The sequence below is a fragment of the Acomys minous genome (assembly GCF_964271855.1).
Source record: "Acomys minous genome assembly, chromosome: 10".
NCBI lineage: Eukaryota > Metazoa > Chordata > Mammalia > Rodentia > Muridae > Acomys > Acomys minous.
The window spans coordinates 31,174,902-31,201,399 of record NC_140491.1 but is presented as its reverse complement, the minus strand read 5'-3'; the positions used below and the strand labels follow the sequence as shown (position 1 = coordinate 31,201,399).

The window sequence follows — 26,498 nt, the reverse complement described above, 5'->3', positions numbered from 1 at the left end:
ATTACTGAGTTGGAGAGATGGCTCAGGGGTTAGGAGCACTGGTTGCTCTTCCAAAGGTCCCGAGTTCAATTCCCAGCACCCACATGGTGGCTTATAACCATCTATGATGAGATCTGGTGCCCTCTTCTGGCCTGTAGGCACACATGCAGGCAGAACACTATACATAATAAATAAAACAAAAATATGAAAAAAATGTTACCAAATCATTGCCCCAAGTTGTTGCTCAAAACAGATGAAGAAAAGAAAGTACTAAAAGATACTAAGTACTCTGGTGCTGGGTGTGGTGGCGTACTCCTTTAATGCTAGCACTTCGGGGGTAAAGGCAGGTGGATCTCAAAGTCCAGGGCAGCCAGGACTACAAGAGAAACCCTGTCTTGAAAAACCAAAAACAAAAACGAAACAATAACAAGGAAAAAAAAAACCTTAAAACAAAAAACAAAACAAAGACAAAACAAAAACAAAAAAGATACTGCTATGATGGTAGTGGCTCAAGTGGGTAATTAATTTTCTGAGTCTTGTAATGTTTGTAGTGTCTAGCTACATTAAAAAATGTGTTGTATTTTGTTATTCTAAATAAAAATAAATTACATGTATGTATGCCTCTGCTTGTATGTAAAGAGTATGTGCATCTTTGTTTATATGTGTAGTGTGTGTCTATGTGTGTGTGTCAGAGGACTACTGTGGGAGTTGCTTCTCTCCTTTCTCCATGTGAGCTCGGGTTATCAGACCGAGTGGCAGGTGCTTTACACTCTGAAATGACTCTATGGTCCCAATTATTCTAAATAAATAGTGTTTGGACAGAGCTTTGTAATTCTCATTCTTCTTAGGGAGGGCTCTTGATTTTAGAAGCTCTGGGCACCATCAGACTCGTGCACCACACAGATGCCTGTTCTTGGTCCATTCTTCTTCTGTTACCCGTTAGTAGATCCCTATGGTATTGCTTTTCTTCATGCATCTGAAAAGAACAAAAACAAAAACTCTTTTAAATAAAAAAAAAATCCTCCTCTGGAGTTGGAGGGCTTGTGCAATGCTGTTCTGGCCAAACATATGAAACATACAGGAGTCTCTGGAATACTTTCCAGAAAAGCTGTTGCAAGGAGCTGTGAGGTGTGTGTGCATTTTGTATCTTCTTCTCCTGACTGGAATGGTGATAGGATGCAGAAGACAGGCAGCAACCTTGCCACCTTGAAGACACTGAGGAAGGAAATCCCATGCTGACCAAGGGGATGACTGGAGAAGGTGAGGACTGGCTTGCCTTGGGTTTCTTGTTAAGTGAGAAAAAACAATTTATAACAGACTGTGTAACGGTGCTTTGAATAACTTGTGGCCAAACACAATCTGTAACTGATACACATGTATCAAATCAGGGCAAACTCAACCGCTCTGGTAACAGAAACTTACTGTCTTTGCTCTATGTTAGAAAGTCTCCCTCAAGCCCTTGGTGGCAGGCACACCTCCGCTGTGGGTCTCAGAAGCCTCCCCTCTGCTCCTTTCTCAAGTTAAGCTGTTGATCTTTGGTGTTCTGGCAATGCCTTCAGACTCACAAACTATTTCCTTCCTGGGCATCCATTTTCATAGGAACAGGAGTCAGACTGGACGAGGGAGGGGCCAGTGTACTCCAGGATAACCTCATCTTATTTAAATGACATTTGACAAGGACATATTGGGAGGTACAGAGAAATACAGGCTCCATCCCTGAAACACATCCTTGTTGCCCTTTTGTGCTACCCACTGTGTTCAAGCCACTAGCAAGCCCTACAGTCCGACTACTTCACCCTCCCTGCTCCAAGAATTGCTACCCAGCCCCCGTTCAGCCCATCCTCTCTTTACAGCTGATCTGGGTTTTTGTTTGTTTGTTTGTTTGTTTTCAAGACAGGGTTTCTCTGTGTAGTCCTTGCTGTCCTGGACCCGCTTTTGTAGACCAGGCTGTCCTTGAACTCACAGACATACGTCTGCCTCTGCCTCCTGAGTGCTTGGATTAAATGTGTGCCCCACTGGTTTGTTGTTAATGAGATCCTTGGAGTCCCTCAGAAACATGCTTGGTCTTCCAAGCCCAGTTCTAAAGTCAGGCTTGACCTTGTGGCTTAGATTGGCCAATGAAATGCAAAAAGCCTGTTGTGCTTTTGAGGTGGGAGGGTTGCTTTTAGGAGCACCTGTATTAGCCCACCCTTTCTTCACACTGCTCTGTAAATTGTGGGTGCTCCTTCTGGCCCAATCTCATAAGCATGGCCTGTGACTGATGGCCATCAATATAGCCCTGCTGACCCAAGCAGGATGAATAGTATAGGCAAGAAACAGGCCAGTGAGATTCCGGCTTCTTTGTTACTGCAGCTCACCAGTGTTCATCCTGACTGGTACGTTTAAAAAGTGTGACTCTGACAACAGTTTCCCCAAGGTGAGACAAGTCTCAGGGTAAACTCCAAATGCTTTCTTGTAAGCCATAAGACTTTACGGTGCTGGCTTCTGCCCATCCCTTCTTTCTCAACTTTCCAGTCTCTCAAATACGCCCCTATTGTCTTTAGATGCTGTTCCCTGGGCCTGGATTCTCTTCCCCATCTTTGCTGGTTTGTCCACTACAGTATCCTTAGATCTTAGGGGCATCACAGCAGGTCCTCAGTACTTATCTGTAGACCGACACTGAACAAATGAATCTCTGCCTAGCTGAACCTCCTCCAAGAACCAGGTTGCCATTGCATTGTCTTGAAGTAGGTTTGGTGAGGTTTTGCTCAATGATGGAGATGTCAGAACAGGCGGAATTCTGGGTCTTCTGCTCACCACATGTGACCTTGAACATTTTGTTTTAACCTCTGATCTTCAGATTTCCTATCTGCACAAAGCGGGGGTGTGGGGGGTAGACACCCCGCCTTCACTCCATCTTTCCCAGGATGGTCACCATCCCGCAGTGGACTACCTCTGCGGTCAGGGCGAGCTTCCCAGGCCTGAGACAGGTTCCCCTGTTGATCCTGCCTGCGAGTGGCACCGGGTCCGTATTGGCATCACCGGCCTTCCAGGCCTAGTGCGCAAGCTCGCTTGCTCCGGGAGCTGACCACCGCTCTGGGCTTTCGCCTCGGGCCGGGAGGACGCCACGCCCTCCCCATTGACTGGCGGGAGAACGCACCAATCGGAGGTACAACTTGGGAGGGGGCGGGGCCACACTGTGAGCCGGCGCCCAGCGCCTACCGAGCTGCAGCCGCAAGCTTGCGGCGCCTGTCCCGGCCGTCCCCGCATCGCGCTGGGGTCCCCTGCGGGTCGAGCCTCCTCGGCTACGGCCCAGTTTTTTTTTTAATTTTCATTTTTTGGATGCGTTCATTTTCTGTTTTTTCTCGTCCCTTCTAAGGCGGCGGCGACGGCGACAGCAGCGTAGGCGCGCGCGGGGAGGGGGCGGCCGGAGAATGCGGCGCCTGGCTGCTGCCCGGCTCGGGTCGGAGCGTCAAGCAGGTGGGTACAGGTGTGCCGCGGAGGGAGGGGTCCCGGGACACCGCACCCAGTGGGAGGACCCTGTGGCGAGGATTCTGTTATGGGTGCTGCCGATCGGATCCCCACCCCTAGCCTCCGTACCCCTCACAACCGCCCAGAACCGTTCATCCCACCTCCCGGCCCCGCCCATCTCCCCTCCCCCACTCTCTCCAGACCTCCACCCCCCAACCTTTCCTGTGGCGGCGACGTTCCCCGACGCTGGTCAGAGGCTCCCCTGTGTCGCTCACGCCACCTCGCTTTCCACTCATCTCATCCTTAACGTCCGGGAGCTGAGGAGTGGGAGGGGACCCACCGAGGGGACCCACCCGTGCCTCAGCCAGTGGCGCGGGGGGGGGGCGTGGTTGGCCTGTGGGTCTCTGTCCTTCACCTAGGTTCCCGCCTAGGTAGAGCCCAGGGTGTGTAGGGGTGACCGGGAAGGGGAGGCCGCCTTGGTGGTATCCCACCCCACTCACTGCACACGCTGCGGATGCCGGGCTACGCACACCCTCGCGCCGCTCCGCCCACGTGTGCGCCGCGGGGGAAGGCTGGGGCAATGCGAAGAAAGGCTGGTATCCACCCTGTGCCCGGTGGCGCGCCCTGGGCGCACCGGCTTTCGGGGCAGGCGCCGGGATCTGCTTCATGGTGCGGGGCACCTCCGCCGCATACCACGCCGTGCTCCTGGCGATCAGGCTGGCGACCTTTCGGCCTCGTGTTAGGGAGCCGCGCTGTGCTGCACATTCCTAGCCTTCTGTCTATCATATTCCATCCTCCCAGCTGCGGGATTCCGAGGATAGGCCTATTTAGGCCACTGGCCAGGCTGGAGCCTTTCGCTTCCTTTCCGCAGAGTAGGCTCTCTGCCACTCTCTGCTCCGCGTTTTAAGCTCAAAGAAATGTCCGCTGACCTGCCTTTAGCGCACACTCAGGCACACTGACCTTGGCCTTTGCTCTGCTGTTCCCGTTTTGGGCACGCCCTTCCTTCATCTGCCCAATTCCTACTAGACGAAAGTTAAGTAGAGCTCCTTGCCAGTTACCAGTCCGAGCTTCCTGGTGTGGCCTGGCCCGTGACCCCAGGCCTTCAGGGTTAATGGCTGTGCCTTCCAAAGCAGAAGAGATGAAGAGCAGCCACACCTGATGTCACCTCCTGTGATCTGGAAGTCTCTGATGTGTTAGCAAGGCTGGAGGAGGAGCTGGCTGTTTCTCCAGGACAGAGGGCTGGTTAATGGTAGTTTCATCAGCTGGCCAGGACAACTGGTAGGGATGAGTTTGAAGTGAGGTGTAGTGGGAAAACTCATTTTGGGTGTTCATTTGTGAAGAAAAGTGCTCATTGGGACCTTACTCCGGGTAGGATTCCCGAGGTCTGCATGAGAATTAGGGGTAACCCTCAACAGCCCTACCCCACAGGCTTTCTCTGTGTAGCTCTGAGCTCAATTTGTAGACTAACCTGGCCTTGAACTCACCGAGACCCACCTGCCTCTGCTTCCCCAGTGCTGGAATTAAAAGGCTTGCGTCGCCAGGCCCGGCTCACCTTGCCTTTTTCACAAAAAGAAATCCTCAAAAGATCCGTGGTCCCAGGAGATGACATTACTGCCATTCCCTGCGGAGTCCCACTGTCCCCCTTGTGCTGCACCTGATCCCGTTTTCCACGGTCCCGTCATCTCAACCACTTTTGTCTTCAAGGACAAGTCTGGGCATAAAATGGTTTTCCCTTTCCCTTCCCCTCTACAATAAGGTTCTCCTCTTGTCTTTCTGGGAAACTCCTATTGATGCGATAAACCCTGCACTCTTTTTTTTTTTTTTTTGAAACCCTGCACTCCTGCACTTGTGGTTTTTCTCTTCATTTGTCAGACTGCATGACTCCCTCTCTATGTACAGCAACAGGGTTTGTGTGTGTCCCCCACCCCCACCCCCAGTCAGATCTAGCCCGCTAGGGATTCTGGGGACTGAGATGTCTTAGGCCTTAGCTAGAATTGGCAGACATTGCCCACCTGGCCTTTTTGACTAAAGGTCCTCTCTTGGGGAGACTGAGTATTACTGTGGTCCTCATCCTCCAAGGTGATGGAATGGACCCATTAGACTCACCTATGTCCTGACTCTTATTGCTGTGAAGTCCTGGGCAAGAGCCCTCTCCCCCCCCCCCCCCATTTCCTGTATAAATGGGGACAGTGTTTCTCTTGCACTGAGTTATCTGGGGAGCAGAGGTGTGGTCCTCTTGTTAAATGGTCGTGACAATAAGTGTGTAGTGAGATGTGTCTTTTAGCTCTGTCACAGAACAGATGTCCCTGCTGGCAGCTCTCTTTTGTCCTTCTTCAGCTAAGCTGGTGATCCTAAGAAGCAGTCCTGGGTGAGGTGAGCTCAGGCCCCAGTAGCTCTGTGTCTCTGTGTTCTGTAGGAGGGAGGGTTATATAAGGAGAGTCGCTTGTACTGCTTTACCTCCCACTTCTGCCATGAGGGCTTCTATTTTAGCCCCATCGTACATGCAGGTACAGATCATGTGGCAAAGAGCACAAGATGAGTGAGCCTTCCTCTACCTCAGATGCTGCCCCACTGGGTCTCCTGACCCCTGCTGCGTATCACCACCTTCCTGCAGAGCTGGCATAAATTTTGAGGTACTGTGGAAGCATACCACTGTAATAGCATCCTAGCCACCGGGACTGCTGTAGTTAGAGGTTCAGAAGGGGATCCTGGGCTGGCCAACAACCCCCCCCCCATCCTGACTCAGAAGCGTTGGGGAAGTGCTTTCTTTGCATATGTGGTTCCACAGGCAGCTGAAGGCAGAGAGGCCACAGACAGCAGCAGCAGCATAGGGGCGGGGTGGGGTAGCTCTGGGAGCCTGAGTTGAAAGTGGAGGAGACAGGAGTCTTGTAGAAGTGGACACAAGGACACTGATGTCTTTGGGGGATGTAACTGGGTGTTGGGTCACAACCCTGGCCGGGGATCTGGAGAGATGGTTCCGCAGTTAAGAACCCTTGCTCCTCTTGAGGGGGACCTGGCTTGGGTTCCTAGCACCCATATGGCAGCTCACAACCAGCTGCAACTCAAGTTCCAGGGGGTTCCATGCCGCTTGTGGGACCCTGCAGGCACTGACTGGGTGTGTAAATGGTGCACAGGCATATACACAGGCACAATATTCATACACATAAAAATAAATCTTTTAAGGAAAGAGCTGGCTGGAAGCAGAAGAGAGAAGGCCCAGCATCCAGAGGGCAGAGGACCGGAGGTCATGGGTTGCAGGGATGGATGTACTCTGTTTTTGTCTCTGGCTTTGATGTACCTTTTCTGAACTGCCTAGAAGTGTTGTGCTTCTTGCGAACTCGCACAGTGGACTGGGATCCACATCAGAGTTGGCAGCTAGTACTCTTGTCAATAAAGTCATGGGAACACAGCCCTGTCCTGCCGTTTTGTACAGGATGGTCTGTGACTGCTGTGGTGGGCAGAGGAGTTTGCTCCCCTATGGACCTGCTGTTGGTTGAACTTGAGGGATCTCTTAACAAATGGGCACAGAGAGGCTCAGCATCCTGTCCAGGTAACACAGCCAATGAGTTTGAAGGCAGGAAGCCCATGTTCTTTATTTCTTCAGGTTTTTTTTTTTCTCTTGGAGCTTTATACTTTTATTGTCACTCATTGAATTTTACCATGTGTGTGTGATGCAGGATATAGTATATCTTAAATCTAATGCCAAGATTTGCCGATCACTTCTTAAAATATTTTTTACATTAACTGTGTATTGGCTATTTAAAAGTGGCTATTATGGCAATCCTTGTTAAGTGCACAGCTTAATGTGGCATTAAGCACATTTTCACTGCTCTGCAGCCGTGGCTGTCGTCCATTTCCAGAACTTTCTACCATGATAAACTGCAGCATAAGCTCTTTACTGACCCTCACTGCCCAATGCAAATGCCAGCCTCAGGTTCAGTGCCAGCTTTGGCTTTTTACCAGTTAACTGCAAATGTCTGCCACCCTTCAGGATCCCCTGCACTTTAGTTTCCTCATTTGGCGAGAGCCAATGGTCCTGGTGTCATAGTTTTTGTCATCCTGACACAGACCGAGACATACTTTAGAAGAGGAGTATGAACTGAGGATTTAGGCATGTCTGCGGAGCATTGACTTGATTGCTAAATGATGTGAGAGGGCCCAGCCCACTGTGGACTGTGCCGCTCCTGGGAACTTGATCCTGGGTTGTATAAGAAAGCAGGCTGAGCAAGCTAGTGGGAGCAAGCCAGTAGGCGGTGCTTCTCCATGGCCTCTGTTTCAGTTCCTGCTGTCAAGTCCCTGCCTCACGGTCCTGTCCTGGCTTCTGTCGGTGACCAACTGTAACCTATGATAACTCCCAGCCCTCCCCTCTTGAAGTTGCTATGGGTCCATATCTTATCACAGGGGCAGAAAGCAAACTAAACCAGACATTGGTACCAAGGGGTACCTCACATGTTGTTTGGGGAAGTAGTGGAAACATTTGAAGCTTTGGGCTAGAAAAGCTGCTGAGTGCTCAGAGCTTAAAGGGCTGTTCTGTGGGGGTCTGGAATGTACAGGTGCTGGGGCCAATGCAGACAGTAGAGGCCTGGCTTGTAAAGCTTCAGAGGGAAGTTTGAGAGTCCCTCAAAGACTCTACTGGGGCCATTCATGCAAGATTTTGAGTGGAGAACCTGCATTTTCTGGTCAAGTAGGGCAGGAGAGTCAATAGTGGTTAATAAAAGACCAGGATCACCGCGATGAGATCTTCTGGGTCAGAACACGGAAGCTGTGGTCCAGAGGGGGCCGAGGCTGCACCTCAAGCGGGCAGCAGCAGAGCTTGATAATGTGTAGGAGTCTCTTCCGAGGTCCTGGTTTTGTTATTTTGCCCCCCCCCCCTCCCCACAAAACTGAGGACCGAACCCAGGGCCTTGCGCTTGCTAGACAAGCACTCTACCCACTGAGCTAAATCCCCAACCCCCGAGGTCCTGGATCTGAAGGCATGAAGGGGTCATGGAGGGAAGCTGAAGTTTTGAGGCCAAGAGAGGCCACTATGGATGGTATTGCTGTAGAGACCTAAGAGTATTAAAGGTGTTGGCACCATGGGGCATCTGACGAGGACAGTAGCAGATGCGAAGTAGAGCTGGCTCGAGCTACGGTGCTGCAGAGAGCAGAACTGGCGAGGTGGATGTAACCAAGCCATCCAGAGCCCAGAAAACCATGCATGAGACCCATACGGACATTGAGCTTTTCATACCGCAGAGAGTTGGTTTTGTTTTGGTTTCATTATAACTGTGGCCTGGTCCTTCCCTCTTGGAACAAGAAACATGTAACTTGTTTTGGATTTTACAGGAGTCCGCAATTAATAGACTTTGTTTTTGTTTGTTTGTTTATGCTTTTTTGAGACAGGGTTTCTCTGTGTAGCCTTGGCTGTCCTGAACTCACTTTGTAGACCAGGCTGGTCTTGAAGTCACAGAGTTCTGGCTGCCTCTGGCTCCCTGAGTGCTAGGATTAAAGGCGTGTGCCACCATATCTGGCTTGGATTTGGTTTTTTTTTTTTTAAGATATATTTATTTACTATGTATACAGCATTCTGCCTGCAGACCAGAAGAGATGGTTGTGAGCCACCATGTGGTTGCTGGGAATTGAACTCATGACCTTTGGAAGAGCAGTCAGTGCTCTTAACCTCTGAGCCATCTCTCCAGCCCCTTATTTTTTACTTTTTATATTTTATGTGTGTGAGTGTGTTTGCCTGCATGTATGTAAGTGTACTGTGTGTGTGCCTGGTGCCTGCAGAGAGTTGCAGATGGTTGTCAGCCGCTTGCTGTGTGGGTGCTGGGAATCAAACCCAGCTCCTCAGGAGGAGCAGCCAGTGCTCTTAGCTAGTGAGCCATCTCTCTCTCTCTCTCTCTCTCTCTCTCTCTCTCTCTCTCTCTCCCTCCCTCCCTCCCTCCCTCCCCACTGTATTTTTATTTATAAAATTCTTGGATAAATTTTATTTTATGTGTTTGGATGTTTCACCTGTATACATACGTGCTTGTATGTATGTGCATAATATATGTGCCTATGGATGGTTGTGAGCCATCACGTGGGTACTGGGAACTAAACCTACATCTTTTGTAAGAACTCTAATGCTGTAAACTGCTGAGCCATCTCAGCAGCCCTGATGTTCAATTTTTAAACAAACCATGGACTTAAAAATCATTAAAACTTTACTTTTTCAAGGGATAGAACTTTTAAAATTGGACTGTGGTTTATTTGTTCGTTTGTTTCTTTTTATTTTTTTCAAAGACAGGGTTTCTCTGTGTAGCCCTGGCTGTACTGGAACTCTCTTTGTAGACCAGGCTGGCCTCGAACTCACAGAGATCTACCTGCCTCTTGCCTCCTGAGTGCTGGGATTAAAGGTGTGCACCACCACACCCCACTTAGACTGTGTTTTTGTTTTTGTTTTTGTTTTCTGAGACAGGATCTCTCTGTGTTAACCTTGGTTGTCTTGGACTGGCTTTGTAGACCAGGCTGGCCTTGAACTCACAGTGATCCGCCTGCCTCTGCCTCCCAAGTGCTGGGATTAAAGGCGTGAGCCACCATGCCTGGCTGGACTGTGTTTTATATTGTGATAGTAACATGAGATCTTGGGGCCATGGCGTGAAAGAATGTGGCTTAAAGGGATGTGTTTGTGTCTTAGAGTTGATTAGGGGTGAGATGCCATAGTTAATTAAAAAAAAAAAATGACATTATTTATTGAGGAGAGAGTGTCTGCCACAGCTGCACATGGAGGTAAAGACAACTTGTGGGAGTTGGTTCTCTCCACTGTGTCGGACCTGGGGATGGAACTCAAGACATCAGGTGTGGTGACAAGGTGTCTTTGTCTACTGAGCCACTTCTCATAGTTTGTTTTGTCAGCTTGACACAGACCTGGACTCTCCTCAGAAGATGGAATCTCAATGGAGGAATGACCTCCATCAGATTGGCCTGTGTGCCTGTGTAATGGAGCATTGTCTTGACGGTTGTGGTGTGAGCAGCTCCAGCTCACTGGGTACGTGGGCCTGGGTATGGATAAGAAAGCAGAGTGGGCAAGCCACGGGGAGCCAGGCAGTAAGCAGCACTCCTTCGTGGCCTTCGCTTCCGTTCCTGCCTTGGGTTCCTGTCCTGGCTTCCCTGGAGGATAGACTGTAAGCTGTAAGGTGAAACAAGCCCTGCCTTCCCCAGATCCAAGCTGCTTTCGGTCGGTGCTTTATCACAGCAACAAAAAGTGGAGTAGAACACTGGGTTTCCACGCTTTCAAATCCCCTGGAAACCAGGATGGGCCAAGAGTCATAGCACTGTGCAGCGGACAGAAGCAGCAAGGTTGTGCCCTGGGACAGCACATTCAGGCAGCTGTTGGGCCGTTCTGTGCGGTTCAGTGTGGTCTGAGTGTGGCCTCTTTCCGTATCCGGGGCCTGGATATAGCCTCAGTACCCTTCAGTGCCCTGATGACTTCAGTCTAACCATGGCAACCTGGGACGGGGTGCTGGCTGCCTGCTCTCTCTCCCCATGGCCCTGGCTTGGCTGAAGGACCACTTTGAGGAATAAAAGGACTTCTGTGTGCACAGTGGGGACTGGGCTTTGTGGCAGTAATGCGCTTGTGTATTCCAGGTCAGTGGACGGGCTGGCTTGGCCCCTCCCTTGCAGTGTTTTGAGTCCAGAGCATTTGGTACTTTCCTCAGGGGTGGAGGGAGTGGCTTGTGCCATGGGAAGGGTGTCCTGGGAGAACTGGGGTACAAAAGTCATGTGAGCAGTGATAGGTAACGTGGCTCCTTCTTCTCCTGTGTCCCTTTTGATCCTTTTCTGGAGGCTGGCACTGTACCTGTGCCCTCCAGCACAGGACACTGTTTAATGAAGTCACAATCTGCATCTTCCATTGAGGCAATCCTTCTTTTCCCTCTTCCACGCGATTCCTCTTTTAAAAAAAAGAAAAGTGAGGTAAATTCACAGGACGTGAGGCTGACCATTGGAGGGTGTAATTCCATGGTGTTTAGTGCATATACAGTGCAGCCATTCTTAGTTAGTTAAGACCGTTTTCACCACTCATTTGGAAAACTCCATGTCTGTTAGTGTGTGTGTGTGTGTGTGTGTGTGTAAGATTCATATGAATAGGACCACGCCATGGCCTCATTTTTGTGACCAGTTTCTTCTGTTTAACTTGTTTTCAAGATTTGCCCATGCCTGGCAGGTCACGGTGCTTTGCTCTTTTTTTGTGGCTGAATACTCTTTCAGTGTGTGAGAGTGTCCACTGCTTATTGGTGGGCGTTCTGGTCCTTTCCACCTCTGGTGACTGTGAGAGGCGGTGAAGGCTGCATACAGTGTCACAGCTCTTTTCTCTTCTGCATTTTATCATTGGTTCAACTACATGTCAATCCATGGTAATGGATCCTCCTTGCCCGGCACTGCGCTGGGAGCATCCAACCAGGAGACTGGCTTATTGGCTCTTCATCTCCCCAGCAAGAGCATGGAAATACCCTGAAACTGAGAGAGCAGGTGGGGACTGGGGGAATGGCCAAGGGAGGCAGCTGGCACAATGCAGGGAACCCTAGCCACCTCTCTGCCAGTTTCTGGAACATGCCGGACTCTTGCTGTGAGGAGCATTTCCGTTTTCTGTTTGCTCTCTGGAAGGCTGTCCTCTGCCCTGGCTCCAGCCGACTGCTTGGCATCCTTCCTACCTTAAATTGCTGTCCTGGGTAAGGACTCCACTTTCCCCTCACCCTTGTTTTAATTTCCTTCTGAGAGTTCGTCATGGTCTGAAATGACTTCGTTTCCTTATTTTTCTTCATTTTACGCACCCCACCCCAAGCTCCAATAAAGCACCCTGCAGGCAGAAACTCATTTCCCAAGTTTCCTTGACTCTTGGAGCCAGGCGTCCGGATGATCTTCATGTGCGCTAAACACACGCTGCTGTGCCATGGAGGTGGGTGACTTATTTTCCCCATGCTACCTTGCTAGCTCTGGGCTCAAGGGTTCTCCTCCTCTGTGAAGTGTGGAGGATGTCCCTGCTCCTCTTGGGACTGCTGTTGCTAATGCATGAAAGGATGGCCTAGGATAAGGTTTGTGGTGTCCTCGCTGGAGGTGTAAAGATTGTCGGTAATCAAACTTTGAGTGGGTTTCCTCAGGCTCAGAAACTCTCTTGTGTTGGATGACCAGGAGACCTACCGAGCTGAGCTGCTGTGTGATAGCAGCCACTTCACGTTGTGGCTCCTGCGCACCGAGACGTGGCTCCAGCTGGTGTGAGGACAGACTGTCTAATGTGAATAAACCCAGGCGTGAGTTGGGCTAAATAAGAAAAGCACTGTTAATATCACCTGTTGCTTTTTCAATTTTTATGATGCAGCCACTAGAATAAGGTGACAGACTGGTGGGGGAGGCCCAGGAGCTGAAGTCTGTCTCTCTCCCTGCCTGCACGAGGCCTGGGCTGGCTGTAGCACCACACAACTGAAGTGACGGTGTCCCTTTTGGGCAGTGCTGGCTGTAGGTTGAAGCTCCATGAAGCTGGTGGAGCAAGGTGTTCACACTCACAGGCTTCTCACCCCAGTTCTGCCTTTTGTTGCCTGTGTGACCTTGGGCCCGGGGTGGCTTATGGCTCGTTGGTTTCCTCTTCTGTGAACAAAAAGCTCAGCTTGATGACAGCAGTGACAGAGAACCACTGTCCACAGCAGGCCTTCTTGTGTCTTGCTAGGGCCTGGGCCCTCAGGTCCAGAGGACCTGTGATGATTTTGGGTGGGTGGGGGAGGGGAGAGAGGACCTGTGATGATTTTGGGTGGGTGGGGGAGGGGTGGGGGAGGGACCTGTGATGATTTTGGGTGGGTGGGGGAGGGCATGCACTTGGAGTAACAATACAAGCCCAATACTGACACCAGCCAAATTGGACTTTTTTTTTCTCTCCCTGAGACAGGGTTTCTCTGCATAGACTTGGCTGTCCTGATCTCGCTTTGTAGACCAGGCTGGCCTTGAACTCACAGAGATCCACCTGCCTCTGCCTCCCTTGACCTGCCCAAATGGGCTTTGTGAAGGCTGGAGGAAGGGAATGCTAATGAGCTCTCTGCAAGGTGTTCTGTGCAGGGCCTCTTGGATTTGTGCCCTGGGATTGAGGGCTCACAGTTGCTTATCACTAACCTGCAGCCAATGTAGTCACTTTGATATGACGGGAGAGTGTTGGGACACTCCTGAAGTTCCTTCTGCTAATGGCACTAGCTTCTCTAAGCCACCTGAAGTATTTTACCCTAGAAACTTAAGATATTTCCTAGGACTTCCCCCAAGTGGGTGTGGCCACTGCTGTTTCCAGCAGGGGCTCCTAATTTACCACTCTCTGCCAGGCCAGCCAGGGCACTATGTTTGAGTAATCCCTTGTGGGTAGAAGCCACAAGGGAGCCAAGCCTCTTCTCCTTGGGAGTTCCGGTGTTGTGGGGGTATCACAGAGTGTGTAGTCTGCATGGAAAGGGGCCTAGGGAGCACTTGGCATGAGCTTAGCAGGGTCAGATCTCCTTTGCACAGCTGCCTGAAAGTGCCTGTCAGGGATCAAAGTGGAAGGGCTCACACAGAAACAGAACTGAGTGGGGCTGTGGGATTGATGGTCTTGTGGGGGATGTGAATCTTGTGAGTTTTAGGTACTTCCTGAGACTTGTAAGCTTTATTTACTTGCTGAGAAATTAAAAAAAAAAACCCAAAACACTTTTATTTTGTATTGTGAGTGTTTTCCCTGCATGTTTATATATGTTATGCATGTGTGGTGCTCAGGGAGGTCAGAAGAGAGCATTGGGTTCCCTGGAACTGGAGTTATGGTGGACTATAAGCCACAAGCATCTGTAGATTCTCAGAAATGAACTTGGGTCCTCTGCAAGAGCAACAAGTCCTCTTAGCTACTGAGTCCCTGGCCTTCAACTTCTGGAGTCTTCTAAGCCCTCTCCTTCCTCTATATGGGGATGTTTCCTAGTTGTTGCAGACAGATTGGATGAATGAAAAATTGGGGCTGTCCCTGGAGCACCACAGAGCAGGGAATGGACTGGCTTTGGTCAGCTGCAGTGTCTACCTGCTGTTCCTGACCAAGCAAGCTTTCTCTAATTGCCTCTCCTGCCTAGCCAATGACACGCCTTCATTTGGAGTTCAGGTCCATCACAGCTTTCCTCCTGAAAGCCTTCCCTGACAGCATCACGCCCCATCCCCAGGAAGTGTCAGGCACATCTCCAGTATCCTTGTCACCTCTAGCGTTCTCTATGACTGCCCTTAGACACTTGTGTTGCAGCTGCTAGGGTCTTGTGTGCCTCCCCTGTAAGGGTGCCATGAGGATGGTAGTGTGTCAACTCAAAGTGGGATCCCAGGGTCTGATGCAGATGGAGAACTCAGCAGGTCTACAGACTAGTTCTTGGCTTTTCGGCCTCAGGTTGCCATGACGTGAGTTCTGGGTTGGGCGCATACATAAACTGAGTCAGTGGGCCTGATTTTCATGGATCCACCTACCTGTCCTTGGTCAGGTCACTGTGGGTCCTGAGCAGTCACCCCCAGTGATAGCTGTTTGAGCCCTAGACACCACAGTAATGCACTCCATGCTGTGGATCAGCCTGAGGAGGACAGCTGGGCCAATGGGTAAAACTCTGCCTCTGCTCTTTTAACGGGGAAGGAACAGGAAGTGTTTGGGAAAAAAATGTTCTTTCAACTCTATTTTCTTTCTCCTCAGTGCACCTTAAGACACCCTTTGGAAGGCAAGCCTCTCCTGCTGGTGAGGTTGCCTGCTGGGCTAGGGTGTCGGGTGAGCAAACATTAAAGTGTCTTTGATTGGCTTTCTCCAGTGAGGTTTGGAGCCTGTCAGGCACAGGGTGATGGCAGCCTCTTTTTATCAACTAAAAAAAGCAAAAGGGAGTGAGTCCTCCTTTGCGCCTGGCCTCTTTACTTCATTGGTTACCATGGGTATTTCACTGTGGTACATATGCCTGGAAACATCACAGTGACTCAGCATGAAGCTGGTTCCCGGGGCCTTTGCTACAGACCTCTGCATGTTTCTGTAGGTTTTGCTAAAGACAACCATGAGGTGCTTCAAGATACAACGGAGCCCTTGCTATAGGGTATCAGAGATGGGGGTCCTCTAGCAGAAGACAGAAGGGTGTAGAATCACCCATCTCACAGTATAAATTGTAAAATTGAGATTTCACGAGTTCCAGGCTGTTGGGGTTGCAGCTCTCCGTCCAGATTTTGATGGTGAAGGATGAGGAAGGCTTTGCAGGTAAACTAGGAGGATGAGGAAGGCTTTGCAGGTAAACTAGAAGGCCGAGTAGTGGTGTCACCTGGGCATTGAGGCCGAATGAGACTTGGGATACTGTCTGACATGTTCACTTCAGTAGGTGCCTAAAGCAACTCTGTTCCCCAGGCCTTCCTTGGCACCCATACCAATGTCCTTGAGAACAAGGCATAATGTTTGAAAATTCCAGCCACCTCCACTCCACCTTGGTCTGAAGCTCTGGGCTGCCACCCTATGTCATTGAAGAGATACCGAAAACATGATGACCTTATCCTGCCTCTTGCTGAGGAGATCAACTTGAGGACCTCAGATGCTCTAGCCCTGAAGGCTGGCAGCAGGCCCTTTAAATTGCAGCTGGTATCCTGTGACTGCTCGATGAAGGGTCGATTTTTCTCCCATTTACTGGCACCAGCTAGGGAAATGATGGATTTGAGAGTGAGCCATTTAAGAAGCTTAAAATTGTCTATCTGCATTATTAACAGAAATAGCTCTTTGAAGTCCTTGCTCCTGAATTATATGTGAGGTACCTGCCTCATTTAATGCAAGTGGAAACAACAAAGGGGACCAGAGGAACAAAAGTGACAAAAGATGGAAAGCAATGGGTGAGGGAGAGTCAAGTCAGTTTCCTTCAGGGCTACGGGACATGAGTCTGCCAAGCCTGTCCTCTGGTCCCTTACCTTTGAGCAGCCTGTCTCTTAAGTCCTCTGGGGATTTCTGACAGGCCATCCAATGGGAGAATTGGACAGTAGGGGTGTTTTTTCCTAAATTACTAGACAGGTTCCTCTGCATGTTGGAATTTCTTTTGTTATTTCTCTCTTTCTTTTCTTTTCTTTCTTTCTTTCTTTTTTCTTTTTTCTTTTTTTTTCCGAGACAAGGTTTCTCTGTGTAGCCTTGGCTGTCCTGGACTCACTTTGTAGACCAGGCTGGCCTCGAACTCACAGCGATCCACCTGCCTCTGCCTCCTGAGTGCTGGGATTACAGGCATGCACCACCATGAAACCCTGTCTCAAAAAACAAAACAAAAAATGTATTATGTTTACAGTGTTCTGCCTGCATGTATGCCTGCATGCCAGAAAAGGGAACCAGATTTCATTACAGATGGTTATGAGCCTTGAATTTGGGACCTTTGAAAGAGCAGCCAGTGCTTTTGCTCTTAACCTCTGAGCTATCTCTATAGCCCTTGTAGGAATTTTAAAAATAATTTATTACTTTTATTTTATGTGCATTGGTGTGAGGGTGTCAGCTCACCTGGAAGTGGAGTTTCAGGCAGTTGTGAGCTGCTATACGGATGCTGGAAGTTGAACCTGGGTCCTTTGCAAGAGCAGACAGTGTTCTTAATCACTGAGCCATCTCTCCAGTCTTGGCACATAGGAATTTCTATCCTCTCCTGCTGACTTGGCCTGGGCACCTTGGCTGTATGCAGGGTGTGAGTGCAGGGTGTAGGGTCCTTCCTGTGTATATAGGCACTACCTTCAAACTGGTGCTCAAGAGAGAGTGTACTTGGCCTTCTAGTACCTTCTTGCAGCAGGAAGGAGTCCTGGCTTTTGCACTGTGCTCTCCCTTCATGGGATGGTGAGTGTGGCTGCGTGTCTAGGAAAGGAAGAAAGGCTGAGGGTGAAAACAAGCTATGGGACAAGGTCTTGGGAGGAAGTCCCAGAGGACCTGGGTTTGATTTGCCCATTGTCTCCTGGTGATGTTTTGAGGTCTGTTTGCCAAGGGCAGGGCACGCCACTGGTTCCCACTCCTTATGTAGGTGAAACAATGGTCCCTGAGCAGTGGTCCCTGAGCAGTGTGATACCTGTGCCCCTCTCTGGCCTGTTTCCTCATCCTCAGAATACAGTGTTTAAAATGATTTTTAAATCATTCTTTAAAACGTGTGCGTTGGTGTATGGTGTGTGCACATGCATGTGCTGTGTGCACATGCATGTCTGTGCCTGGGGGCAGCCAGCTGAGGACATTGGCTGGTTTGCTCTGTCATTCGCCACCATGTTCCTTTTGAGACAGTCTGTCACTGAACCTGGAGCTGGGCCAGCAAGCTCCAGCAGTCCTCCTGTCTCAGTCCCCATCATAGCACTGGGTTAGAGGCACATGTGGCCATGCTTAGATCTTTATGTGGCTTTGAACTCAGGTCCTTATGCTTGTCCAGCAAGGGCTGTTACCCACCGAGCCCCCACCCCATTAAAACAACAACAACAACAACAAATAGCGAAACCATCCTGTTCTTATAAACAAAACAGGGGAGTGATAGCTTCTTATTGAATTTGTCCTTTTTAAATTCATAGCATTTGCCAGTTGCAAGCTCAGCTCTTTATCTCTGCCAACACTGCTTTTCTCTTGAAGACTATTTTACTTTGATGAATTTAACATTTGGAAAAGTGGTCTGGGAGACCAGTGTTGTCAGAGCAGCCTGTGGCATGCTGATTGACAGCAGGCTTGGCTGTCACCATGGAAACGTCCTGTGTAGTGACAGTATGTGCACTGTTCCTGTAACTGGCAACATCCATGAGCTATGCAGGCTCAGGACTCTTCCCTGGAGAGCATGGGGCGGCTGTACCCAAGACCGGGATGACGGTGACTATTCGTAGGACAGCCTGGAAATTACTACACCTAGAATGAGACAAAACCAGCCCGACTGGGCCTGTCAGTCTCACCCTCCCAGCCTTCAGCATCTTCAAAACATACCTGAGGCTTCATGCGTCTGGGTTTGAAAAACAGGCTCCATACCCCCGAGTTTTGAAGGTCTTGCTCCGTCTCAGACGTGGGCCACTCTCCTCCATCTGGCATTGTGTCTGTGTGCTGTCATGAGTGTGCCAGCATCAGGGTTAACTCTTCTGTCCCAACCTCCAAGCATCAAGACTGGGAGCCTCCAGGACCACGGTTGGCTGAGGGGGCCAGGAGCTATGTTGGAGCTCACGCTCGCCTTTCCTCTGAGTGTCTGAAGGACAGCAGGGTCCTGTGTCTCCCGAGGTCTTTCTCCACTTTGCCTTTGCAGAAGCTCTGGATTTAGAGGGAACATTTGGAAAGTTGAATGAATGACCTGAGTCAGGGTAATAACATATTCACAAACTCATGCCTGCCTGTGCCACCTCACTGCTGAAGGGGTTCCCACGGTAGAGGTGAAGCACATACTCCTGTCAGTGTGGCCTCCTGAAGGGCCACATGCCCCTGCTTGTGTTAGTGGACATCATCCATTGCCACTCTAACAAAAACCCCAGAGGCAGGGAATTCAGCAGAGTTTGCTTCTCAGAGAGTCCCAGGCTGTGTAGTCTAAGGTGAAGGTTCTGGGCAGCTCTGGTGTGCTGAGGTCCTCTGTATGGGTTGCAGGTGCCATTGTTCACCTGTGCCCTCCTGTGGTGGCGACAGGCAGAAGAAGCCAGCGCTTCCTTTTGTCCTGAAGCCACTTTTCTAACATAAGGGCACCCAAAGGCTCCACCTCCTCATACCACATCATCCTGCTAGGGGCGTAGCCTGTGAACCTTGGAAATCCAGCTGTCCTCAGTAGGGAGCTGCTGGCTTCTCTAACCCCAATAGGCGCTTGTCTTGACTGCTGCTGAGCCCTCCTCCCCTACCCCCCAGCCACACCCTTCCTTCCTGGTACCTCTGTTGTCGTCCGGGTTCCTCCATCTCCTGCACCTCTCTCTGTCCCAGTCTGGTCCCACCATGTAGCTGTTCTCTTCCACATTCTTTCTTCCCCAGAACAGTTCACTACAGGGAAGGAGCAGTGCTGGATTCGTGTCTGAGACTCCAGTGGGCAGCACCAGGCTCAGGGTGGAACAGACACAGGGATGATGCTGGGTCAGTGAGTGAGTAAAACTTCAGATTCCTGCCGTTATGCCTGCCTAGGTGCCTCTCACTTCCCTTAGGCCCCTGTTCCTGTCTCTGTAAGTTCTCATTTCACCACAGCTAAGGCCTACTTCAAATGGCTCCTGGGATTATGAACTACCTGGCCTAGTTATAGCATCATCCTAACTCAGTCGGGAGCTCTTGGAGTGTATGTGTTGGGGAGAGGGTGGCATCAGGATGTCCACCCCAGGGGTTGGGACTGTGAGAGGGTCTGCAGATGGCCTCAGGCCAGAAAGCCTGTCTCCTTCAGTCCCTGGTGAGCTGCTACAAAGCTGGTGAGTAACCCCACAGTGCGTGGGCTGTACACACTGGCCCCCCCCCCCCCCCCGTTCTCTGAGCTCCAGGCCCCGTCCTCCCCATTTCATCACCCTCAAACACACTTCCTGGAGCTTCTTGAGAGAAACCACGACACCCATGAACCCTGTGTCTCCTCCCTCTGGCATATCTCTAAGCCGATCTGTGCACACAGCAGGTGCACCCTGCCGAGAGGGCCCTATGCATGTCAAGCCACACTGATCCTGGAAAGGATGTGGAAACCACAGAAAGAAGAACTATTTCTTGTTTGGACCTCACCAGCTGTTCCTACCCATTCTCAGTGGCGTGTTTACTCTTGGCCTCTTGGTTCACTTCGGCAGAGTTGGGACAGGAACAACAGGAGGGCTAAGGCCTTTGGGGAGACCTTGCCCAGAGGTCTCCCATGCCCTTCTTTGCACTCTGGTGGGGGATACTAGCAAATTCTTACAAGCCATCTAAAGCTGAATTCTTCCCTACAAAATAAGAAATAGAAGTCTTTCTCCAAGAAATTCAGAGCACTAAAATAATGTGTCAGTTACCCCCAAGGGAGACTGCCACTCACCTCAGACGTGCAGGAGGCTGGCCTCTTTGGGCTCTTTGCTTATGAATGCAGTTAGTTTGACCTTTTCTCTGATAGACCTAATGGGCAACCTTGTGATTCTAGCCTTAGGTCCTACCACAATAAATGCTCCCTAGAAGCCACACCCCAGAACAGATGAGGACAAAAGACAATAGAGCCACACCCTCCAGCCGTACCACTTGTTAAATATATTATCTAAGGAGTTCACTCTTCCTGCTGGGTTAGCAGCAGGCTGAAATCTCTTTTTACATTTTTTTTTTATTATGGGTGTGTGTGTAAGCTTGTTGTTCACATGTGTGCATGTGTATATGTATCTATAGATTTGTGTTCCCCCACTCATGACATCATTTGCCTTCCTCAGTCATTCTCTACAAATTGAGTCAAGGTCTCTCACTGACCCTGGTGTTTGCCATTTCAACTAGCCTGGGTAGCCAGTTTGCTCTGGGGACCCCGTGTCTGCCTCTCCTCTGCTGGGGTTACAGGAAGGCCCTCATACCCACCCTTTTTATGTGGGTTTTTGAGAACTGAACCTCAGGCCTCCTGCTTAATGGGAAGCACAGTATCTACCGAGCCATCGGGAGGGCAGTCTTGGTCTGGGCAGAGCTGTGTCATGCACCGGCTTCAGAACAACAATTGCCTAAAAGCCTTAGAGTAGTTCCTGGCGGTCAGCAGGAGCTGCAGACTCGGCGGCTGTTAGCGGTTGGTACCTGGTGCTTCATTTGTACTGGGTTCAACCTAAAGAGAGGAGGCTACAGCTTCTGGCACTTAGAATATATGTCACCCGTGTTCCCACCTCGGCATGCCTCTGTCTCTCTCCTTTTCAGCACCTGGTAAGATCATACACGAGAAGTTCAAGGACAAAGAGGAGTTCGTGGGCAGAGTGTTGGGAGGGAAGTGATGGCTGTGCTCTCCTGAGTGCAGATAAACAGCTCTCACGCTAGTGACGATCGGGTCTGGTTTCTGAACGTGTTAACATATTCAGAGTAGCAGGGTTTTTTTTTTGTTGTTGTTGTTTTTTTTTTTAAATCAGAAGTTGTGTTTGTGATGGGAAATTGAAATGTCTGGTGATATTGGAAGCACGGTGCAAACAGAATGTTTTGGTGTTACGGTTTCGTGGTCGTGCCTCGGTGGGGTTTGGTTTTGTTGGCGTGCTTTGTTGTTGGAGGTTGTGGCTGGATGTGCAGGAAGGAGCCTGGTTGGTTATCTCTGAGTGTGGTTTTGTTTTATTTTTCTTTTGTTGTTGTTGTTTGTTTTTTTTTGTTTGTTTGTTTGTTTTCTTGCTTTGTAGACCAGGCTGGCCTGGAAACTCAGTGATCTACCTGCCTCTGCTGCCTGCCCGAGTGCTGGGATTAAAGACGTGCGCCACCATGCCCAGCCTCTGAGAGTGTTCTTGGCATCTTCTTTGAACATGCCTGCACAGAAGGGTAGGAAACCAAACAGAGGCAGCTCTTTCTGCAGCTGGGAAGTGACGGGTTTCCTTTCTGACTGACATAAAGCTTAAGGTCTGGAGCAAGTGCCTCAAGTGTCCTTATCTGTCCAATGCTCAGGATACTGTTTCTTCTTCCACCAGGGGACTGGAGGATGGGCTGTGACGAGGTGTGTGGAAGCCGCAGTGATGAGCTGAGATGTGTGTAGCCTGGCTTGGAGCCAGCCATCTTGAGCTACTTTCTCACAAACTCTCTGGCACAGTGGATAGGTCTCCTTTTGCAGATGAGGTGGTTGGGTGTGGGGAGTGAGTGGCCAGGGTTCCTGTTCCGCGTGTGGTGTGTGTGTATGTGTATGTGTGTGTGTGTGTGTGTGTGTGTGTGTGTGTGTGTGTGTGTGTGTGTGTGTGTCTGCTGCTTTGTCCAGCCTGTAGTGCCTGTTGGGGTGTCAGGAGAGTGGAAGAGGCAGGCCAAGGTGGATGCTGTTCAGTCTTCCTGTTCCGTTCCCCCCACCTGCTTCTGTGCAGCGGTGTTTCCTGATTACTTCCTGAGGGCAGATGGCTGTTGCTTCCTCCCTCAGCCACTCAGCCACCAAGCCCAGAGGAAGCAAGACACCGTAGTGTAACTGTCACTGAAGGGTGAGAGCTAATGAGTCTGGGGCCTAGAGTGAGAGAGCCTTCTTTCTCTTTGTATGCCAGGTGGGTCTGATGAAAGTGGCTGGGAGACCAGGTGTGTCCAGGGAAGAGCAGGGTAAGATTCCATTTCACAACGAAGGGTAAAAAGGTTTGAGGAGCACCATTTAGAGTTGTGTTTTACTCTCTGAACACACTTGCTGCTGCTTCTATTGTTTCCTGAGAACATTCTGTGCCAAGGTGACCTTGGCTTTTTTCTTTTTTTTTCTTTTTCTTTTTGAGACAGGGTTTCTCTGTGTAACCTTGGCTGTCCTGGAACCTAGCCTTGAACTCAGAGATCTGCTTGTCTTTGCCTCCCGAGGGCTGAGATTAAAGGTGTGCATCACCACCACCCGGTGACCTTGGCCTTCTTCGTTTGTTTGTTTGTTTGTTTGTTTTGAGACAGGGTTTCTCTTTGTTAGCCTTGGCTGACCTAGACTTACTTACTTTGTAGACCAGGTTGGCCTCGAACTCACATTGATCCACCTGCCTCTGCCTCCCGAGTGCTGGGATTAAAGGCGTGCATCACCACCACCCGGCTGGCCTTGGCCTTCTTAAATACAGCCTCAAGCCCCTACGGCTTTTTGGCTGTAGGTTCTTTGTACACTTTGGGGCAGAGTCTCTGTGCTGGAGAGAGAACTGATAACCAGCGCATGGTTTCAGTGGCCTCAGTCCAGCCCTGGAGGTGGTGGAGACTGCTGTGATCTTCTCTTAGAGCTGTGAAAGGAAAGGCTGCTTTTCTGAAGGTAAGGCAGCCAGGTGGTCCAACGTAAAAGAAAATGAGAGGCATACTACAAAACATTTAAGGGATAAAATTTTTAACATTTATTTATTTATTCAGTGTGTGTATATATACCAAATGATTGGCCCCCAGGGATTTTTTCCCTTTTCTGGAAGGGCGGGGACTGAGAGCAGGAAAGGGGCGTGGCCCAGGGACGAGGATCTTGAGAGTGAGATGTCAAAAGTCAGACTGCAAGTCAGCCTGTATGTACCGGAAGAAGAGTTAGCGTGTTAGGGCTGCTAAGAGTTCATTCACTTCTTTTTCTATTTAAAATTGCCCAAAGTTGAGTGGCTTGACAGGGTGTAGGAGGCAGATGGATGGCCAGGTGCATCGAGCAGAGCCCCAGGGCAGGTGGAGCCGGGCATCCTCATGGTCCAGAGGACCGGGCCCTGATGTAGGTGGTCGCTCTGGAGGCCATGGGGGTCGCTGGTGTGGGAATGAGGGTTCTTTTGTGTCCTTCTGTCCCTCGAGAGGGTGGCTTTTCTTAGGACCAATACCTTCACCCAAACAACACTGCCTAAACACAGCACAAGGGTGGGAACATGGAGGACCTGTGTTCAAATCTCACCTCCTTGGTTTAGATAGGTGTCCATGTGTGTGTGGTGAGGAGTGGGTCAGGTGGCCTTTCTTAAAGACCCAATCCTAGGACCTGATTTTCTTTCTTTTCTTTTTTTTTTTATTTTTCTTTTTTAGTTTTTTGAGACAGGGTTTCTCTGTGTAACAGCCCTGACTGTCCTAGACTCACTTTGTAGGCCAACCTGGCCTTGAACTCACAGAGATCCACCTGCCTATGCCTAGGGGTGCTGGGATTAAAGGCGTGCACCACCACACCACACCTAGCTAGGACCTGATAATTTACATTGGTATTTCCTGAGTATTTTTCTGCCTGTAACACTAATATCTCTGTCTGTCATTTATTCCCCATCCATCCACGTTCCTGTGTGATTTCACAGTGCTGGATGGGTGCTGGCCCTAGGGTAGGGCCAGTCTTCCTGATGAGAGGCCCGAGCCCCACTGGCTATTTTACAATAGGCATCATATTTTTCCTTGCCTCATTACCCACCAACGTTGCTTCCAGGCTCACCCACTTGGGCACACTAGGAAGTGAGCCACACTGCTCTGCAAGCCTGGGCTTACATGCTGGTTTCATGGATCCTTCTAGAGCCATTTCACTGTCATGTGTCACAGTTTCTCCTTTGGTGGAGCTGGTAGTCTCTGGCCTTGCTGCCCCGTGCTGAGTGAGTTCAGATGATAGGACACAGCTCTGCTTCCCCACTCTGAAGAGAAGTGGTCCATGAGAAGATAGGGAGCTTGGAAACTAGATGAAGATGCTAAGAATAACAGCTTGGGCCTTGCATGGTGACACACACCTTAATCCCAGTACTTGGGAGGCAGAGGCAGGCAGATCTCTGATTTCAAGGCCAGGCTCCTCTTACAAAGCGAGTCCAGGCCAACCAGGACTGCAGGAGAAACCCTCTCTCAGAATTCTTTGCTTGGCCCGTGGGTCTTGTCTTCCTTGGCCTAAAACTGTTCATATCTGTGCCTCATCTCAGCAGCTTTTTGTTTTGTTATTTTGTTTTTGTTTTTTCGAGACCCAGGCTGTAGACCAGGCTAGCCTCGAGGTCACAGAGATCCACCTGCCTCTGCCTCTGCCTCCCAAATGCTGGGACTAAAGGTGTGCGCCACCACTTCCTGGCTCTAAGACAGCTTCTTATTGCACCAAAGACGTAACTTCCTTGCTGCCCTCCCTCCCTCCCTCCCTCCCCCAGAGGCTGCCCTCCCTCTGTGTTGGTCTGGGTGCCATGGCTCTGAAGTGTGAAGGTGTTTTTTTTTTCTTTCTAGGCATACACCTCTGAGTGACTTTACTTTGTCCTTACATTAAGTTCAAACCTTGGAGTGATACATTGTCCCTGGGTCTCTGTTGACCCTCCAGGGCACAGGGCGCCTTGTTCATCTCCTGTGACTTTAGTGTTAGCCTAAAGTGACAGCAGGAGAGAGACGTGTGCTCCTAAGAACCTGAGCGTGACTTAGACCCTGCAGAGGGTTGCAAGCTGACGAAGGGAGACATACATGCAGATTATTTTAAAAATAAACTCATTGGTTCTCAGCAGGGCTTGCTATAGGCAGTGAGTTGTCCCTGGCTGTTGCTGGGACTGGACCTTGGCTGCAGGTTAGCTGTGTTCGGACTGGCTGTTACTAGAAAGGTGCCCATGTAGAAGTGGCCTTAGCTCTGAGAGTCTTTTGTGATACATCTTACTTTTTATTTTTATTTTTTTTAATTTTTAAAAAAAGATTTATTTATTTATTATGTATACAGTGTTCTGCCCGCATGCCAGAAGAGGGCACCAGATCTCATTATAGATGGCTGTGAGCCACCATGTGGTTGCTGGGAATTGAACTCAGGACCTTTGGAGGAACAGACAGTCCTCTTAACCTCTGAGCCATCTCCCCAGCCCCAACGTCTTACTTTTTAGTGAGGTAGGTTTTTTTGGTGAAGTACATGTGCAGGAGGTCCCTCCCTCCAAGGATGCCTGTCTCCAAGTTGTTAAAGCTTTCTAAAAGTGACTCTCTGGTCAGTCTACAAACTTTGTGACACACTACCATTGCATCTCTGCCACACTGGGGGGGCCACACCTGCTTCAGGGAGGGCAGTGGCCTTGCAGGACCCAAGGTGATTACTGTGTGAATCTGTTAGACTTTTAACCACTTCGAGGCATTCCTGAAACACCTGTTCCTTTTTTTTTTCCTTTCAATTTTTTATTTTAAGCACCTGTTCCTTTAAGTGGGGGGGGGGGGAAGTCTGTGCTGAGGGCCTTTTTCTGCAGGTGTGGCAAGAGAGACACACCCAGGTAGCTGGCCTGTGTGTGTGTTCAGGGAGGTGTGCTGGGGGAGTGTTCATCAGCCTGGGCCCAGATGAGACAAGAGCTTGTCCAAAGGCCAGCCTTGCAGGGGTGAGTCCTCCACTGGGTTCACCCCTTCTCACTGCCACCTGTGCATGGCACATCTGCCTGAATAGGGTGCCTGTAGTCCCTGCTCGGTCAGGGCTCTGGGCATAATTACCACAGTGCCAATTCCTTCTCACTGCTGTGACTGCAGACTTCACAGAACAACTCATTGTTCATGGCTGGACGGACTCATTTTGGCCCCTGATTTGAAAGGCTGCAGGCTGTGGGGAAGGTGTGGTGGTGGTGATGCGGCTCTGCAATAAGCTAGTGAGGTAACTGCTTATACCCTGGGGCAC

The 26,498-nt window shown here is 50.1% G+C and overlaps 1 protein-coding gene across 9 annotated transcripts in view; it reads left to right on the top strand.

The window, feature by feature from the left end:
- Positions 1 to 3,138: 3,138 nt before the first annotated feature.
- The window catches only part of JAKMIP1 (janus kinase and microtubule interacting protein 1), a 116,320-nt gene continuing 92,960 nt past the window's right edge, over positions 3,139 to 26,498 (top strand). For 3 of the 9 annotated variants that reach the window (XM_084797461.1, XM_084797457.1, XM_084797462.1), the window contains exon 1: positions 3,139 to 3,438. The gene's annotated coding sequence lies outside the window, so the exon portion shown is untranslated. Of the gene's footprint in view, positions 3,439 to 12,264; positions 12,347 to 15,106; positions 15,179 to 21,012; positions 21,212 to 26,205; positions 26,475 to 26,498 lie in introns of those variants that run through there. The other 6 variants (XM_084797465.1, XM_084797464.1, XM_084797463.1 and 3 more) reach the window with 4 other exon arrangements.